A 17,891-nucleotide genomic window follows, 5' to 3' on the forward strand; every position below is an offset into this window, starting at 1 on the left:
CCCACTCCATGGCCAGGCATTCCTTCTCCATGGCCGTTAACCCCATTGAGATCCTTAGTGGCTGCAGCCATGGCTGCCATGTGCTATTTAAATCCATTCCCTTAGGGCTCTCAAGGCCAATTTTTTTGCCATCTTGTGGTGGATGAATGCAAATTCCAGTTTCTAAAGCACGACATGCCCTGAGTCCTAAATTTTTCAAAGTGACCATTGATTTTGGGTATCTCCAAATTTAGCGAGATCTTGAAGGGGCCACATTTTCGGAGGGAAGCTGCTCAGCACTTTCCGAAAACCAGGCCCCTTTGGGGACATCCTGTGTTGGGCACTCAAAATTGCTAGTCACTTTTTAACAAGTTGGGCCTTAGTGTCTGGCTCTCAGTTGCAATTGGGCAGGGGATGGATCTCTTTAAGGAGGATGGCATGTGACTCTTACTCCGGGTCTTTCATTGGCCAGCAGGACTGTCAAGTGATTCACTCTGGTTCATGTCCCCAATCTCCTCCCACAATATGGAAGCAGAGGGCTACAGTATAGGTTTGCAGAATGGCAATTTATTATGCAGAGGAGCCCTGATGAGCAGCACTGAAAGAGTGGCTAAGCAGTAGGTAGAAGCAGATGCTTTGAAGCTGTTCAGATTGTTATAAGCCTTGCTTCTGATGGTGCTTCCAGTGGAGGAGAAATGGCGGCACAGATGGATCTGGCAGCATCGGCTCACTTTCATCTTCTCTATTTCTGGATCTTGTTATCCAAATATTTTGAGACCAGTGGCAAGGATGTCCCAACCACGTTTACGAACAAAATTGCCAGTTTTTCTCCAGAATCTTTTCCAGCGACTCCTTGTGACGACATTAGGCTAGAGAGAAAAGAGGTGAGGGTCAGAATCTCCACTCAGACTGAACCCGTCTCCTGCAGCTCAGAGACTGTTACTTTGTTCTCTCTTGTGTTTCATTTGTTATTAGCAATGACTAGAGGCCCCAACTTTGATCAGAGCTGTGATAGCTGCTGCACACACGAACAGTGGGAGACAGTGTCTGCCCCAAGGGGCTTACAGTCTAGATAGACAGAGGGGTAAAGGGTGAGGGGGTGACAGTGTGACATGCCTGAGGTCACACAGCTGGTCAGTAGCAGAGCAGGGAGTAGAGCCCAGGTCTCCTGAGTCCCAATCCAGTGCCCTCTCCCCTGGAGCTCATGGCCTCTCCAGAGCAACAGAGGGCGTCCGACCAGTGTCATTGTGGGCCTAGGTGATTAGTGGGGGAGAGGAGTAGCCCTCAGGAGTGAGTGTTGCTGCTGTACTCTGGATGGAGGGTGACATCGCTCCGTGACTCTGAGGGAGGGGCAGGAGCTTGCCTGCTGGAGGGACAGGGTGCAAGGGCCGGGCCATTGAAGGCCCATGATTATAAACTCAGCCATTATCCCCTCCCCCTTTGCTGTCTGTCACCCTTACGCCCACCTTGGGCAGGTCCCTGTTCTAGGGTAAGAAGGAGGGGCCATGCTGGGGCCTTTGCCTGGTGTGTGGGACCAGGGGCCATTCAGTGTCTGCATCGTACAACGTTTGTAAATGTCGCTGCCAGACAAAGGCAGGTGGTGAGGAGCCTCCCCAGCCCCCTGTCCTTGCCCCGCTCCCAGGCACCGTATGGAGCTGTAGGTTTCTTACGTATCCCAGGGAGATTAGAATTTGCTCCCTGCGGTTCTGCTGGCGGCTGTAGGGTTCCACCTCCAGGCTCGTGGGGCAGGAGGCCTTTGCCAACTCGCTGCCAGTAGGCGGAGCTGGACCTTTGTTCTGGGGACACTTGTGCAGTGTGAAATACCTGGCCAGGGTCTCAGCGAGGGAAACCCGTAACCCCGCCTCAGCCCAGCCGTGAGCAGAGAGGAGGCCGACTAGGCCACTCACCTCCTCAGACGCCTCCTCACATTTGATAATGATGGAAGGGGGGTCCTGTTCAGTGGAGAAGAAGCCAGAGCAGTCTTTGACCAGCTGCAAGGGAGAGAAAAGAGACCTCAGCATCTTACTGTCCGGGAGCGCTACCGCTCAGGCCACTCGCGTGTGGAGACCTGCTTCCCAGTGTGGGTTGGTCACAAGTTCCGCAGGAGGTTGGGAGGCTCAATCTTGGGCCTGGTTTAAACATCACAGCAGATCAGGACCCCATTATGTGAGGCGCTGTAGAGAGACCAGAAAGATGGTCCCTGCCCCCGAGGCGCTCACAATCTATGTAACCCTGGCTCGCGTTCAATAGCACCTGACTTTGTGAGCAGTCACTATGGATCTAGACTGTTCTCAGTGGTGGCAGATGACAGAACAAGGAGCAATGGTCTCAAGTTGCAGTGTGGGAGATCTAGGTTGGATATTAGGAAACAATTTCACTAGGAGGGTGGTGAAGCACTGGAATGGGTTACCTAGGGAGATGGTAGAATCTCCATCCTTAGAGGGTTTTAAGGCCCGGCTTGACAAAGCCCTGGCTGGGATGATTTAGTTGGGATTGGTCCTGCTTTGAGCAGGGGGTTGGACTAGATACCTCCTGAGGTCTCTTCCAACCCTGATATTCTATGATTCTATGTGATCCATGGGATTCCTTGTGTATGCCAGCTGAGTGACAGGGGCCCACAGAGAACAGCGTATGGGTAAATGTAGACACAGACAAGGAGAGAATGAGCCAAAATCTACACTCAGTTGAGCCAAGCGAGGCTGGCTTGCTGTTAGGGCAGAGCATGCTTACGGAATGAGAAGCAGGGTCTTGCACTTACAGCGCTGGGCTGAGATTAGGGAAACTTGGGTTGAATTCTCCACGCTGCCACTGTCCTGGTGTGTGACCTTGAGCGAGTCACGTCACCCACCGGTGACCCGGGAATAAGAGCACTCCCTCTCAGCCAGCCTTTCTCGGTCTGGTCTATTTAGACTGTGAACACTTTGGGGCAAGGCAGGGACTGTCTGTGTTTGTGCAGCACCTGACACCATGGGGCCCTGATCTCATATGGAATGTCAAAGTGCTAGTGTACCACGAATAATATTTTACACAAGCTGCATCCCCTTCTCCTTTTGCCTTCAGGGATAGTTCCCAGGTAGAACAGTGCCCCAGCTGACAACAGCAAACCAGAGATTAAAAACCATATAGTCCTATAATTAGGGGTTGGATGAATGAATGCATGTTGTCTGTGACCTTGATGTAAGGATCAGTAATAGGATACAGCGGAAGAGGCACTGTTCCGTAGCCCCCTTCCTTCCTTTACGTCTCTGCTTGAAAGATGTGGTTGGGCATCTGTGTGATCAGTGAGCTAGAAGAGCAGAGGGAGGTGTCTCCGTGCAGGGAGTGATCCTTACCCCGTCTTCTTTGAATTCACACTGGCTGGGGTCGCGGTTCCCTGATACCAGGCACACTGTCTCTTTCACAGTGAATGTCAGCGATTGGATCGTTTTAGAAGACGCGTCCTAAAAAGAAGTTCAACGAATAAGGAAAATTAACATTCACAGTGAGCATCAAGGCACCAGGCCCCACTTTGACCTTGTAAATATTTTTCTTTGATGTTACAGTATCGCCCAGAGACCCAGATTGGCATCAGAGCCGCATGGTGCGAGGTGCTGTTCACACACATACCCAGACAAGGCCCTTCCCCTAAAGTTGGGCACCTGAAACCACTCGTCACTTACAAAACTCTTAACCCAAATCTGACAGCTCTGACTCTGAATATGCAGAGGGAGCAGCTCTGCTGAGCAAGGGGATGCCATTTGGGGCACTCGCACCTTTCAGAGCAAGGGTGGCATTTTAAAACGAACACAAACTTGTACTGAAGATAAGCGATAACCCTGGCAACTTTTGTAATCAACATAGGGGGCAGGGGACTGGACTCAATGACTTCTCGAGGTCCCTTTCTGTCCTAGAATCTATGAATAGGTGTCAGTGAACAGGGCATTAATGAAAAATTACATACATTAGAACATAGGATAGTGTATGCTTATTTTGATAGCCAGGTATTGCTCTGTGCCTCAGTTTTCCCCTCTGACATGGGGATAATAATATGTCCTTTCTCTACCCTTTGTCTTATCTATGTAGATTGTAAAGTTCTAGGCAGGAACTGTCTCTTACTATGTATTTGTACAGCACCTAGCACAATAGGGCCGTGGTCTTGGCTTGAACCTCTAATGCTGCTGGGATATAAATAATATATTAATTAGGTCCCTCCGGGAAGAATAGTGCCCAGCACTTTGTTGCCACTTAATAAATAATGATAATAAGGGATTAACAAATGTCTTTAAATTAAATCTGTCTTCCACATACTGCTAAATTTGAATTCTCTGCACAAGGAGAGCCAGGGAGGGCACTGAATTCAAAAGTCTTTTCCTAAAGCTTTTTAAACTTTCAGAGCCATCTTTTAATGACCAAAAATCAGTATTTATTTGTAAAGGCTCAGAATCCAGACAGCCAAAAGAAAAAAACTGAGAACCCCACCGGTATCTTTATTAAATTGTGATTTTTAAGCCAATCCCATGATTTTTTCAGGGCGGACTCATTCTCTTTGAACACGTGTGGCTGGCCACCGTCTTTGTGCCAGGCGTTGTGCAAACACAGATTAAGATGGTCCCTGCCCCGAATTACTCACAGTATAATTCAAATGGAAACATGCTCTGCCTGCTGAATCTGAATGAACTGCTGGTGTCAGGCCCTTCCTCTGCAGCGGGACCGGGAAGCTGCTGAGTCGCAATAAAGGGAAATAGCTGTCTGGCTGCTACTCGTCCCTGCACATATTTCACTCCCTCTTTATAACCAATTTTGGCCATGCTGCTTTCAGTGACTCCAGCTGGCTTGTCTGTAAATTCCCCGTTGTTCCCCTTCCCCATCCTCTGCCTACTTGGATTGTGAGCAGAAACTGTCTCTCATGGCACCACGAGAAATCAGCCCTGGATAATAACGAGGGTGCAAATACCAGACTGTAGGTACAGGAGTCTAGCATCAGAGGCAGCGATTCCCCATTGACCTGCTCCCTGAGCTCAAGCAGCATTGAATATACACAGGCCACAAAGCGATTCCCCAGGTCACTCACCCAGTCTGGCTGCGGCTCAGCTTCCAGGAGCCGATAGCCCAGTGTTGTGCCTGGCTCTAGGTTGTAGATCTGAACTGCAGCTAAAACTGCATCCTCGTGGGTTGGCAGAGGGGACGATGAGGGCGTGGGGGCTGCTGTGACCACCCCGATGAGCAGCAGGACTTTCAGGCAGGTCTCCATCCTGTGCCCTGGGGCATTCAGTGAGAGCTGGGTGGGCAGAACTGTCCCTCCCGGGGGAAGCCCTTTTATACGCTGCCTCCTCCGGGTGGGCTACTGCCTCATTGGCTGCCTGCTTCAGTCCTCCCTTAATGGGTGGCTTTTCCTCATCCATCCTCAGGATGTTTCCATTGGCCACCCTGCCGGGGCGGGCAGAGAGGGAGGTTGGTCAGGAGAAAAGGAGGATTTTTTCTAATAAATTGCTGAAATCGTGTGCACCAATTGCTAAACAACCCATGGAGGGGGGTGGCCGGGGGCCTCTGTATTGGGAAAGACCAAGGTACCTGTACCTCTCTTGGTGTAAGTCAGCATGGATCTGTGAAAGGTAATGGAGCTAGGGAAAGTTAAACCAGCTGAGGATCTGTTGGGCCAGAACCTCAGCTGCTATAAGTTGCCATTGCTCTATCTACGCTGACTTATATCAAGAAAACACCTCTCCGCTAAAGTCCTGACAACCAGAGCTTTACCCGTCAGCTCTCAGTCCAGAAATCCCACAACAAGCATTCCCCCAGAGCCAGTCAGTAGGCACAGGTCACTGGTTTTGATGGTGCCCCCGCTAAATCCAAGGGGAACGTACAGTCCATCGACAATGGATAAGCACACCCCGGACTGCTCCTGACAGGGCAACCGGCTCTTCTGTATCCCTAGCAATGGGACTGCCCCATGTCCAATAGGAGGACCCTGTTCCAAGGCTGGAGACATCTCACTATCATGAAGTCTTCCTATGAGACATCCTAACCCATTCCTTCTAATGTTATCCCAGTACTCCTGGTCATACCCCGTAGCCCCCTTTCCAAATCAACCCCCTCTCTTTGGGTTGACCCTTTTGTAGGCTGCTACTGTTTTTTCCTTATTCTGTATTTACATTGGCCAATTTCAGTGCACAGGGCTGTGTCCCTACCCAAGCCAATTTCAATTAATTTTGAGAATCAGATTTCATGAGAGACTGTCTCAAACGTGTTACCAAGAGCCAGCAGTATCCCATCGACCACTTCCTTTTCACCCACTGGTCCTGCAGTTCTGTCAAGCACAGCAAACTATCAGATCTGTTCTTCTGTGTGATCAGAGCACGTTCTCTGTGCCCCGAGTGGGGCCCTCGCAATACTTTCCCTCCCACATAAAACACAGTAAACAGTGTGGACGGTATTGCTGGCTGTGAAGCCCCCTTGATCAGGATTCTGCTGCGGGATGAGAACAGGAAGTCTCAGGATTCTTTCTTCAGCTCATTTCATGCACATTCTGGCTGACCGTTTAGCTGCGGTTTTGTAATCCAGGCAGGATGGACGGGGCTTGTAACCGACAATTCCATCCCTCCCTGTGCGGTATGTGAATTAAAGCTGGTGCGGTGTCACATGGGATTGGTCACACTCGTACCACTTACTTCTTTATCAGTCAGATGCTGAAATTCTTGAAGTGTCCTTTAATACTCCCCTATTAACTTGATTGATCCTTGAGTCTTATTTCTTCTTCTTCTTATTATTATTGTAGCATCTTAATCCCAAAATCATGTTTTGCCCAGCCGAATTTTCCCCCTCCACCTAAGGAGTGCTTTTTGCATGTGCCCCCCTGGGGTGTAGGTTAAATGCAGAATTGTATTTGATTCAAAGTTTGGATGTTGATGATTGAATCTGGCCAATAGTTTGCAAAGTCTGTCAAGTCTGTGTGTGACTTTTGGCAAGTTACTCTGGGCCTCGGTTCCCCGTCTGTGACTCGTGGCCCTTTCTTTCTCCCACTCTTCGTCCATATGACGTGTTTCGATTGAACACTCGTAAGGGCCATGATTCTCCTGTCCTGTGTGTGCGTACAGCTCCTAGCATAATAGATCTTGGTTGGTATGTGTAGGTGCTAGTGTCATATGAAAGAAGAAGACTGAGGCTCATGGCAGGGAAGAATTCAGCCCCCAGTCTTTAGTTTCTGACGCTCCTTTGAATAATGATTGCTCTGAGAGTCCCACTGCAACTCCATCACAGCCCTAAGGTTTAGCACTGCTCAGCCAAGGAGCCTGCACATGTAACCCACACACCTCCTGAGTGCCACTAGATGGGCCAGAACACCACACCCAGGAGGTGTGTGGGTTACACAAACATTTGCAATCTCATTCTTGCAGGTGCATCTGTAACAAGGTGTTACTTTTGTAGCTGTTGGGTGTCTCCGTGCTTTCTCCGTGCAGCTCTCCAGGAAAAACTGGAGCACTGACCCCTGTTTATCACAACACTCCTGCTTAATTGAAATTTGGGGAGCTCCTCTTGGTTTGTTCTGTGGAGCACAGCCTCCTCCGTCTGCAGCACAATCTGGCCTTGGGAAACTGACCAGCATTTATCCCTCATGGCAGTACAAGTCCCTCAAGCAGCTCTTTCTCCAGACCTCGCCGGCATATCTTCCCTGTATCCCCAGTCCGACAGAGTTGGAGGGCAGCTGCCTTCTTCATAGCTGGCCAGCACATCTTCCCTGTGTCCCCACTCTCCAGATCCTGGAATCCAGCCCCTCCCTCCATGGCCAGCCAGTATTGATGCCAATAGAATCCTCCCTGCTCATATGGTCCCCACAACGGTGTCATGCTGCAGGCTCCTCCACAACTCCCCAGCTGTCTTCCCTGGAAGAGCGAAGGAGCTGGACCTACAGGCCTTGAACTCTCTTTCCAAAGCTCGGAGGATTTGGAGCACAGAGATCGAAGCCTGGGATTTCAGGAATCTCCACTTGTTTCCACAGAGCTTTGTGTGTCCTCCTGAAGCCTTCAGCTAATGAGAGACCCCTAGTCTGCGTGAAGTGCTTTTAAGACAGGTTGGTTTAAAGGGGACCGTGGGGCCATCCCAGTACAGGCTGGCATTAAAGACTGTCCTCATCAATGGTGGCTACCAGCCAACTCCAGGCTTCATTCCTGGGTACGGTGCTTGGCACAATGGGACTCTGATACCGGCCCTGAACGGGGGCTGCTGTGATGCAAATCACTGATAATAAATAATTTTGCCATGAATTTTCCCCTAGAAATGGCTCTTTGGAGTTTTCAAATACCCTGTGCCCATCACACACACAATACAAATATCTCAGAACACTACACACCCATCGTGACTTACATGTGTGTGTTGTGTCCTGTTGTGTTGGACAGTCTCTGATTTACCCTACATGGAACTAAAGTGCCTTTCCTTTCTCGGGTTATGCTTTCGTGAGAGGAGACAAAGATAAGTGGCTTAACTACATGAAATGCAGTTAATAATATTTCTCTAGACCTAGGTCTCTGCTGTGTTGGGAGGCTTAAAAAGGCAATGTCTGAATATTTAAAATGTAATATAAATTCTGATATTAGATTATAGAACTCCAACCTGAATGAGGTAAGGACTGAGGTTATTCCGAATGGGTCTCTCACCCTGACCTACACAGCACTGGAACGTTATGGCAGTTGCAGGTTTGCTTCCCAAATGCAATGGTATTTCTTTTGCAAATGCAGGAAACAGAAGTTAGTTGGGTAAGATGCCCAGCGGTTTGCTCACTGGAATAGAGTTTCTTGTCCATTTCTTTGCTGTGCTATGTAAAACCCCAATTCCACTGTATTGTGCAGACAGACAGACCCTGGTACCTGTGTGGCACCCCATAATTTCAGTGGGGTCCATGTGTGCACAGGGGTCTGTCCTTTGGTACGACTGCAGATTTGGGGCCTAAAAATATGGTGCATTTTTTTTAAATAGTGAAGATAATTGACCACAGGAACCACTTATCTGGGGATATGCTGGATTCTCCCTCACTTGCAGGCTTACAGTCGGGATTCGATTTCCTTTCAAAAGAGATGCTCTCGCAGAAATGGAAGTTCCAGGCTTGATGCAGAAATGACTGGCTGTGGTTCTTTGGCCTGATCTGTGTTCTGCAGCAGGTCAGACTAGATGACCACAATGGTCCTTGCTGGCCTTCTCTATGACTGTAGGAAAGCTATGAAGGTCGGCAGCAACGCTTCAGTTACATGTTTGATGAGGTTCCAAATTCCTTTCTCAGCGACAGCTTGGAAGCTCTCTCATCTCTGCCCCTCCTTACAATCGCATCATTGTTAGCGAAAGAACCTTCTTCTCTGCAGCTTCTATCATTTGGATGAGATTTCTTGATCCTCTCTGTCCATCAGATGATATTTTGCATGAAAATTCCAAATTCACTTGGTCCCAGTTCCTCTCACATGTCAAACTCAATGAGGAGTTTAGTCATATAATGACAAGCGAGTGTTGCACGGAAGTGTGTCTAGGAGTCTCAAATGTATGCTCATAGTTCTCAGTCTTGTCCCCCCCACCCAACACACTCACACACACGCTCTGTACACACAATCTCACAAGGCAGACATCCCTTCACGAACAATGGGAAAAAATCATACCCTACCTCTGGGATAAATTCCCTGCTGGTAACAGTGCCTCTTGATCTATTGAATTAATGGAGTTATTCCTGTTACCATCAGGTGAGGTTTCCAGTGATTATAACCTGGGTGCCTAGAGATGCAGGTACCTTTGTCCCAGGAGGGTCACTAGCAGAGTGGGTGCAGTGAGATATCTCCCTGGTGGGGTGTATCACTGACGGAGCCACAAGGGCTCTTGACCTCAGGAAAGTGAAAGCCATACACTCTTCTGAACATGGGGTGTGCAGCCTAATCCCACAATCCGAGCTAATTAGAGTTCCCATCTCTGCTTGCCCTGCACGTTTGCCAACAGATGTTTCCTACTCAAGGGAACAACAGCTTTTGGGAAAACCCAAGGGTACAAACAACAAATCCCCCAAGGTCAGAGTGACAATCGGGGGTGTCCTAGTGGGGCGACATGACGGCCCTTCCCCGCACTGGATGGGGAGAGGCGGCATGGTCCTCTTGGTGGGTGACTGTGGCCACGGCAGCCACCACATTCACTCCTCGGCAGCAGACCCTGAGGTGAGGGGGAAGAACTGCATGTGACACTGCGACTCCCTGCAGGATCTTTGGGGACCAATGTGTTAAACCTAGGAATGGCTTTGGTGAGTTTGTGTCCTACTCCCTGGGGGAGGGGTACCAGACCTCCTCCCAGAACTACAAACAGCACGGGAGGGGGTGATTAAGGTGAGTCACTAAAACTGAACCATTCTAGAGAGGTATCTGCCTCTGGAGAGGTTTCAATAGATTGGTTCAAACTGGGGTTTCCAGAGACAATCAGAGAAAGGTCTCTTGGTATAAATAGGCAGAGTTTAAACTGACACAGATTCTGATCCAGCAAACGGACAGGGCCTTCTGTCCACGGGGGGCGCAACCTTCGCAGAAGTGTTAGAAAGACTTTGGCCTGGCAGGGACCCCATAAGACTGGTGGGTGCTTCCTGGAATGTTTAGTGTGTGCTTAAAGGGTGGGTGCCCAGGAACGAGGGTGGAGGGGGAAGGGTATCAAAAGTGCAGTTAATGCTGAAACTATTCCAGAGCTTAACTATCCTTATAGTTAAAGTATTTCCTAATATCTAATCTAACTCTCACTTACAGCAAATTCTCCAATTTATCAAGGTGATTTTGAATTCTAATCCTCCAAAGTGCTTGCAACCCCTCTCAGCTTGGTGTCCTCTGCAGATTTTGTAAGCATACTCTCCACTCCATTATCCACATCATTAGTGAAAATATTGAATAGTACCAAACTCAGGACAGATGCCTGGACAACCTCACTAAATACATCCTCCCAGTTTGACAGTGAACATTCATTACTATATTTTCAACCAGTGTTACACCCACTTTATAGTATTTCATCTTCACCACATTTCTCTCATTTGCTTATGCAAATATCATGTGGGACTGTGTCAAAAGCTTTACTAAAATCAAGATATTGCACATCTACTGCTTCACGCCACGCAATGGGCCTGTAATGTAACAAAGAAAGAAATTAAGCTGATTTGGCATGATTTGTTCTTGACCAGTCCATTTTGTCTACTACTTATTATTCTGTTCTACTTTAGGTATTTATAAATAGATCGTTTAATAAATATTTCAGTAGCTTTCCAGGTGTTGAAGTTAGGCTGACTGGTCTGTAATTCCTCAGGTCCTCTTTGTTCCCTTTTTTAGAGAGGTACTGTACCATGTTTTCCCTTCTGTAGTCCTCTGGGACCCCACCCATCTTCCACGAGTTCTGGAAGACAATCGCTACTGGTTCAAAGATTGCTTCAGCTAGTTCCTCAAGTACCCTGGAGTGAATAGCATCCGGCCTTGCCAACTTAAAAGCATCTAATTTATTTAAATATTCTTTAATCTGTTTTCTCTATTCTGGCTTGTGTTCCTTCCCCTTTCTTGTTAAGCATCTGATCACAATCAACCCCTTTAGTGAAGACTGACGTAAAATAGGCATCCAACTCTTCAGCCTTCTTGATGTCTTTGGTTAGTAGCTCCCCTTCGCTCCTACATAGCAGACCTGCACTTTCCTTCATCTTACCCTTGCTCCTAATGTATTTATAGAACCTCTTCTTATTGCCTGGTATGTCCCTTGCTAAGTGTAACAACTTTTGTGTCTTAGCCTTCCTGGTTTTTTCCTGTGTTCTTGGGTTGTTCTTTTCTACTCATCCGTAGCAATTTGTCCATGTTTCCACTTTATAATGTTCAGGTCACTAAAGAGTGCCTGATGCAGCCATATTGCCTCTCATGGGACTTCATATCACTCGTGTCTTTGATTGATAGATTTTTAAGGTTAGAGCATAAGGACGGCAGAATCAGGTTTGTTGTCAGGCCAAAGAGCTCGAGGGTTTTCAGTCCGATGGAATTTGTACCTTTAATGACCCTGCTTTGGGATTTTGTCCCTGTGGGTTTGTGTACAGGAAGGTGGGAAGGGAGCTGTGGGGTCCTCTTTCATTATCAACGCTGTGCTAGGAGCCTGAACTCTACCGGTGTGCCTGGTTGGGAGAAACCTTGGGGCAGCCCCAGCCTGTTCTTTGGGGAAATTTCACCCCAAATCGGCAAAGGGACCTGTGGCCATCAAGCCTCTAACACCAAACATTGTCAGCCCCTCCTTGCTGTAGTGTACTAAACCCGCAGGGAGTGATTTATTTGGGGGTTATGGGGCTACCTGGGTCATAAAACCTATAGGGCAGAGGGTGTTACCCACTTTCTGGCTGGAACCTGCAGTAAATCAGGGAGGCTGAGGGAATCCACGATGGATGTGACTGTTAACCCAGTTAAGATCCTCAGTGATGTGTGTGCTAGTTACACCCATTCCCTTTACTCCCCCTGAGGCCACCTGGTGCCATCTAGTGGTGGATGAATGAAAGTCCCAGTCTAAAGTATTACATGCCTTGTGCCCTAAATTTTCCCAGGTGACTGTTGGTTTTGGATGGCTCAAAATTTGGATGCCCAACAAGAGAGAGGGCGTGGGGGCTGCTGTGACCACCCCGACGAGCAGCAGTGTTCAGTGGCAGAGCAAAGAGTAGCGCCCTGGGCTCCTGAGTCCCAGCCCAGTGCCCGCTCCCCTGTAGCACGTGGCCTCTCCAGAGCAACAGAGAGCATCCGACCAGTGTCACTGCAGGCCTAGATGGCTGCTGGGGGAGAATTGTAGCCTTCAGGAGTGAGTGTTGCCAACGAGCTCTTGGACAGAGGGTGACATCGCTCTGTGGCTCAGGAAGAGGCAGGACCTGGCTTGTGTGCTAGAGGTGGGCCATTGAAGGTGCAGGATCATAAAAAACTCTTATCCCCTCCCCCTTTTCTGTCTCTACTCCTTACGCCCACCTTGGCCCATGTGTTAGGGCAGGTCTCTGCTATAGAATAAGAAGGAGGGGCCATGCTGGGGCCTTTGCCTGGTGTGTGGGACCAGGGGCCATTCAGTGTCTGCATCGCACAACGTTTGTAAATGTCGCTGCCAGACAAAGGCAGGTGGTGAGGAGCCTCCCCAGCCCCCCCGGCCTTGCCCCGCTCCCAGGCACCGTATGGAGCTGTAGGTTTCTTACGTATCCCAGGGAGATTAGAATTTGCTCCCTGCGGTTCTGCTGGCGGCTGTAGGGTTCCACCTCCAGGCTCGTGGGGCAGGAGGCCTTTGCCAACTCGCTGCCAGTAGGCGGAGCTGGACCTTTGTTCTGGGGACACTTGTGCAGTGTGAAATACCTGGCCAGGGTCTCAGCGAGGGAAACCCGTAACCCCGCCTCAGCCCAGCCGTGAGCAGAGAGGAGGCCGACTAGGCCACTCACCTCCTCAGATGCCTCCTCGCATTTGATAATGATGGGAGGGGGGTCCTGTTCAGTGGAGAAGAATCCAGAGCAGTCTTTGACCAGCTGCAAGGGAGAGAAAAGAGACCTCAGCATCCTACTGTCCAGGAGCGCTACCGCTCAGGCCACTCGTGTGGAGACCTACTTCCCAGAGTGGGTTGGTCACAAGTTCAGCAGGAGGTTCAGAGGCTCAGCCTCCAGCCTGATTTGGACATCACAGTGGATCAGGACCCCATTGTGTGAGGTGCTGTACAGAGGAAGGTCCCTGCCCCAAGGTGCTCACAATCTGTGTAACCCTGGCTCGTGTTCAATAGCACCTGACTTTGTGAGCTGTCACTATGTGATCCATGGGATTCCTTGTCTACTCCAGCTGAGTGACAGAGGCCCACAGAGAACAGCGTATGGGTAAATGTCGATACAGACAAGGAGAGAATGAGCCAAAATCTACACTCAGTTGAGCCAAGCGAGGCTGGATTGCTGTTAGGGCAGAGCATGCTTACGGAACTGGAAGCAGGGTCTTGCAGTTACAGCGCTGGGCTGAGATTAGGGAGAGTGGGGTCGAATTCTCCACTCTGCTGCTGACCTGGTGTGTGAGCTTGGGTGAGTCACATCACCCACCAGTGACCCGGGGATAAGAGCCTCCCTCTCGGCCAGCCTTTGCCTGTCTGGTCTATTGAGATTGTGAACACTTTGGGGCAGGGACTGTCTGACTGTGTCTGTGCAGCACCTGGTACTGGGGGCCCTGATCTCATTAGGGATGTCAAAGTGCTAGTGTAAAAAGGAATATTATACATGAGGTTCATCCCGCTCTTCTTTTGACTTCAGTGAGGGTTCCCCGGTAGAACGGAGCTCCAGCTGACAACAGCAAACCAGAGTTTAAAAACCATGCAGAATGAATGTATGTTGTCCGTGACATGTATGTAAGAATCAATAAGCAGGCTACAGCAGAAAAGGCACTGTCCCATAGCCCCATTCCTTCCTTTATGTTTCTGGTTGAAATATACATTTTCTGTGAGGCTTGGGGACCTGAGAGATACTATTGGTCAACTCAAGGTGCAGCTGGGTGATCAGTGAGATAAAAGAGCAAATGGAGATCTGGGTGCCAGGTTTGTATAATTTTTGGTGGTGCCCAGAATGGATCCAAGCAGAGCTGTCCCATCCATAGGACAGACCGGGGCAATCGTCCTGGGCCCTGCACTTTGGGGGGCCCCATGCTTCAGGGGGATGCAGGTTCCCGGGTGGCCTGGGGTGTTAGCAGAGGGCATGGCTCCGGTAGCAGTGAACGACCTGGTCTCGGCCCACCTTGCTCCGCTCTGCTCCACACGGCCGGCTCCTGGCGTTGCTCGGGGGAGGGGACGGAAGCCAGAAAGAGGTGGGGCGGGAATTTGAGGAAGGGGTGGAATGGGGGTGGGGAGGGGGTGGAGCAGGGGGGGAAGAGGCAGAGCAGGGCGGGCTGGGGTCAGGTCGCTGCTGCCGGTGCCAGGCCCCCGCTAACCCCCCAGGCCGCCCTGGACCCCGTGTCCCCGTGAAATGTGGTGCCCCCCAAAGTTGCCCCGGTCCGTCCTATGGATGGGCCAGCTCTGACAATACAAGCCCAAACATGGGTGGAGCACGTGCACCACGGGCCCATATAACTCGCTGCCTAGGGACGGAGATGTCTCCCTGCAGCAGGTGATCCTTACCCCGTCTTCTTTGAATTCACACTGGTTGGGCTCGCGTTTCTCTGATACCGGGCACACTGGCTCTTTCACAGTGAATGTCAGCGGCTGGATAGTTTTCGAAGACACGTCCTAAGAAGACCATTCAATAAAAAACAAAATTAACATTCACTGTGAGCAGCAAGGCACCAGCCTCCACTTTAGTGTTTGGTGTAATTATTTTTATTTTATTATTATTTTGTGTTACAGTAACACCCAGAGGCCCAGACTGGCATCAGAGCCTGTAGCGGGGTGGTTACCCGCTCCTGCCCTGAGGGGGTTAAAAAGCGGCCCTGGAGAGGGCTGCAGCTCTAACAGCTGGGCTGACTGGGGAAGCAGCCACAGCTGGGCCAGGCCCCAATCAGGCCACAGCTGGCCCCTGTATAAAAAGGCTGGGAGCCAGGAGCCCAAACAGTCTCCCTCTGCCTGTAGAGGGCGAAGGGCCTGGCTGCAGGGAGCTAGACACAGGGCACCTGAGTGGAGCAGGGCTGGGGAAAGGCAGAGGAGCTGGGGAGCTCCAGCCTGGAAAGCCCCAGGCTGTGGCTTAGCATAAGGCCAATGGGTACTAGGGGTTGCAGAGGGCAGCCCAGGGGTAGGCTGACACTGCAGTCTGCCCCAGGGCGTGGGGCTAGACAATGACTGGCAGTAGCCCGATACTGAGGTGATGTGGGGATAGTGGGTGGGGGTTTCCTGAGAAGGAGAGACTCAAAGAGAAAGGGGTCACTGCCAGGGGGCAGCACCCCCAACTCACAGGGCACCAGAGTCCAGGGAGGGATGCAGGGGCCAAGTGGTAGAGGATCACCAGCCTGCAGAGGATGCTCTGGGCTGGAAATTGAGCTAATTCCCTGAGAGACCAGCAGGAGGCACCGCAGGGGTGAGTCCACATGCTTACAGAGCCGCATTGTGCTGGGTGCTGCTTGCACACACATGCAGGCAAGGCCTTTACCCTAAAGAGATTCCAGTCTAAGCAGAATGTAACATTGACTTGTTCTAGTCCTCTGAAGTAATATGTTTTTAATAATCCTTCTCAGCTTTTGTCCAGGGTCTAGCATGTTTCAAATGCTGTTCAAACATTACTCCAGAAATGTAACTTTGTGGGCTAGTTCTGGAGTAGCCCCATGGTCTTAAGTTGAGGTTTTGAACAAATAATGGGTATCTTGCAATTCCTCCCCCATCCTGCCCTTCTCTGAGAAAATCCAGTTGCTCGGTTTCTATATGTCTTATAATTCCTGAAAGTGCAATTCCAGGGCTTATTACCTCGTGGTAACTTCCATATGTAGGTTCCTGGCTTGCAGAAGTTACTTGTGTGTGCCAATGTTTGCAGGATCAGGCCCCAAAGTGTCCTCCTTTTGGGCTTGATCATGCATGGCTCTGAGCACCCTGGTGTGGAGCTGAGCACCCTCAACTTACACTGGCCTCATTGTGAGCAGAGGGTGCTCAGCAGCTCACAGGATCAAGCCTTTCATTAAACAATGGTTATTTCCCTAACTGTCAGTCCCACAAATTGAACTTTGCTCTGAAGCTCAAACCCTGCTGTTCCTTCTCACACCTCATCACGGGAACACATTCAACAAGGTGCTGTTGATGATGCACAAGAAGGAACAAAATCCAGCTCCCACTATTCAGAGCCAGCTGGAATACAAAGGAGTGAGTATTTCTGTTAGCCATGGGCCAGGATTTTAGAACGTCTGTAAGCTGGGTCTGAATGAATGCTTCCCTGGCAGCTAGCTGGGAGTGGGAGAGACTTGGGGCTGTTTATGTAAATACAGTTTGCTCCTGCTCTATTTACATATTCATCAGATACAGCAGTGTCAAAGTCATCAACTTTGGTGGGCGTTGGGTACAAATCACCTTAGTACTGAATGCAGAGGTAGTGAAATATGGTTACCAATGTTGTAATTATTGTAGGAATACAGGAAAGCAAGACTGTGCTTAACCGGTCCCAAATGAAGGGGCCACCCTCAGTTGAAAGAACCTCATTAAGCCAGGGGCTCAAATGTCAGCGCTCTGTGCTATTAGGAGGGGTGAGGACAGGTATATCTGGCTAGGAGGCTGTATATCCTCAAGGGTCTTTCCTAGACTGGTTTAACCTATTCCTCCCCACTGTTCAAAGACTAGAGCTAAATGCTCTAATGAAGCCCATTTGTTATGCTAAATGGTCAATCAGGGCTGAAATCAGTTGTGGTAGGACTGTGATTTTTGCCCTGCCTGCTAAGAGCTAAAAACCGCGGAGAGCTGAAATCACTTGAGAGGGGGCAGTGTTTCTGCCAAGCCTGTAGAGAGCTGAAATTTACTAAGGCTGATGTGCAGAGGTCATAGCAGAGAGGCAGGTGGCAGCAGAAGGCAACTGATAGCTGGTGAATGAGTGGCTGGTGCAGCAGACAGCCAGCAGGGCCGTGGCAGAGAGGTGCGATGAGCAGCCAGCAGGGCCGTGGCAGAGAGGTGCGATGAGCAGGTGACCAGCGGAAGCAGACGGTGAGCGGCCAGCAGAGTGACCGGAAGAGAGGGGCAGCGAGTGAATGGCTGAGCAGCGGAGTGAGTAAGGTACCTCTTTACCCCACCCAGGGTGGCGGGGAGGTGAACTCTGCAGATGCATCTCTCAACTCTGGGTCTCAGCTCTGGGTCACTCAACCGTGAGTTGGGTGCAGAGAAGGGTTGGGCACGTGAAAGGGACTTTTCAGTTGCTGGACTTAAGAACCTGAGGAGAAAAGGGCACTGCCCAGCTTCCTTGGGGGCGGGTCTTTTACACACGGTTTATGTTTATGAGCCCTGTTTGTGGTGTTTTTCCAAAT

General features: G+C 50.1%; 1 pseudogene; it reads right to left on the minus strand.

Moving 5' to 3' along the window:
• Nucleotides 1–551: 551 nt before the first annotated feature.
• The window catches only part of LOC123363294, a 29,122-nt pseudogene continuing 11,782 nt past the window's right edge, over nt 552–17,891 (minus strand).

This window comes from Mauremys mutica, chromosome 2 (genome assembly GCF_020497125.1).
Source record: "Mauremys mutica isolate MM-2020 ecotype Southern chromosome 2, ASM2049712v1, whole genome shotgun sequence".
Taxonomy (NCBI): domain Eukaryota; kingdom Metazoa; phylum Chordata; order Testudines; family Geoemydidae; genus Mauremys; species Mauremys mutica.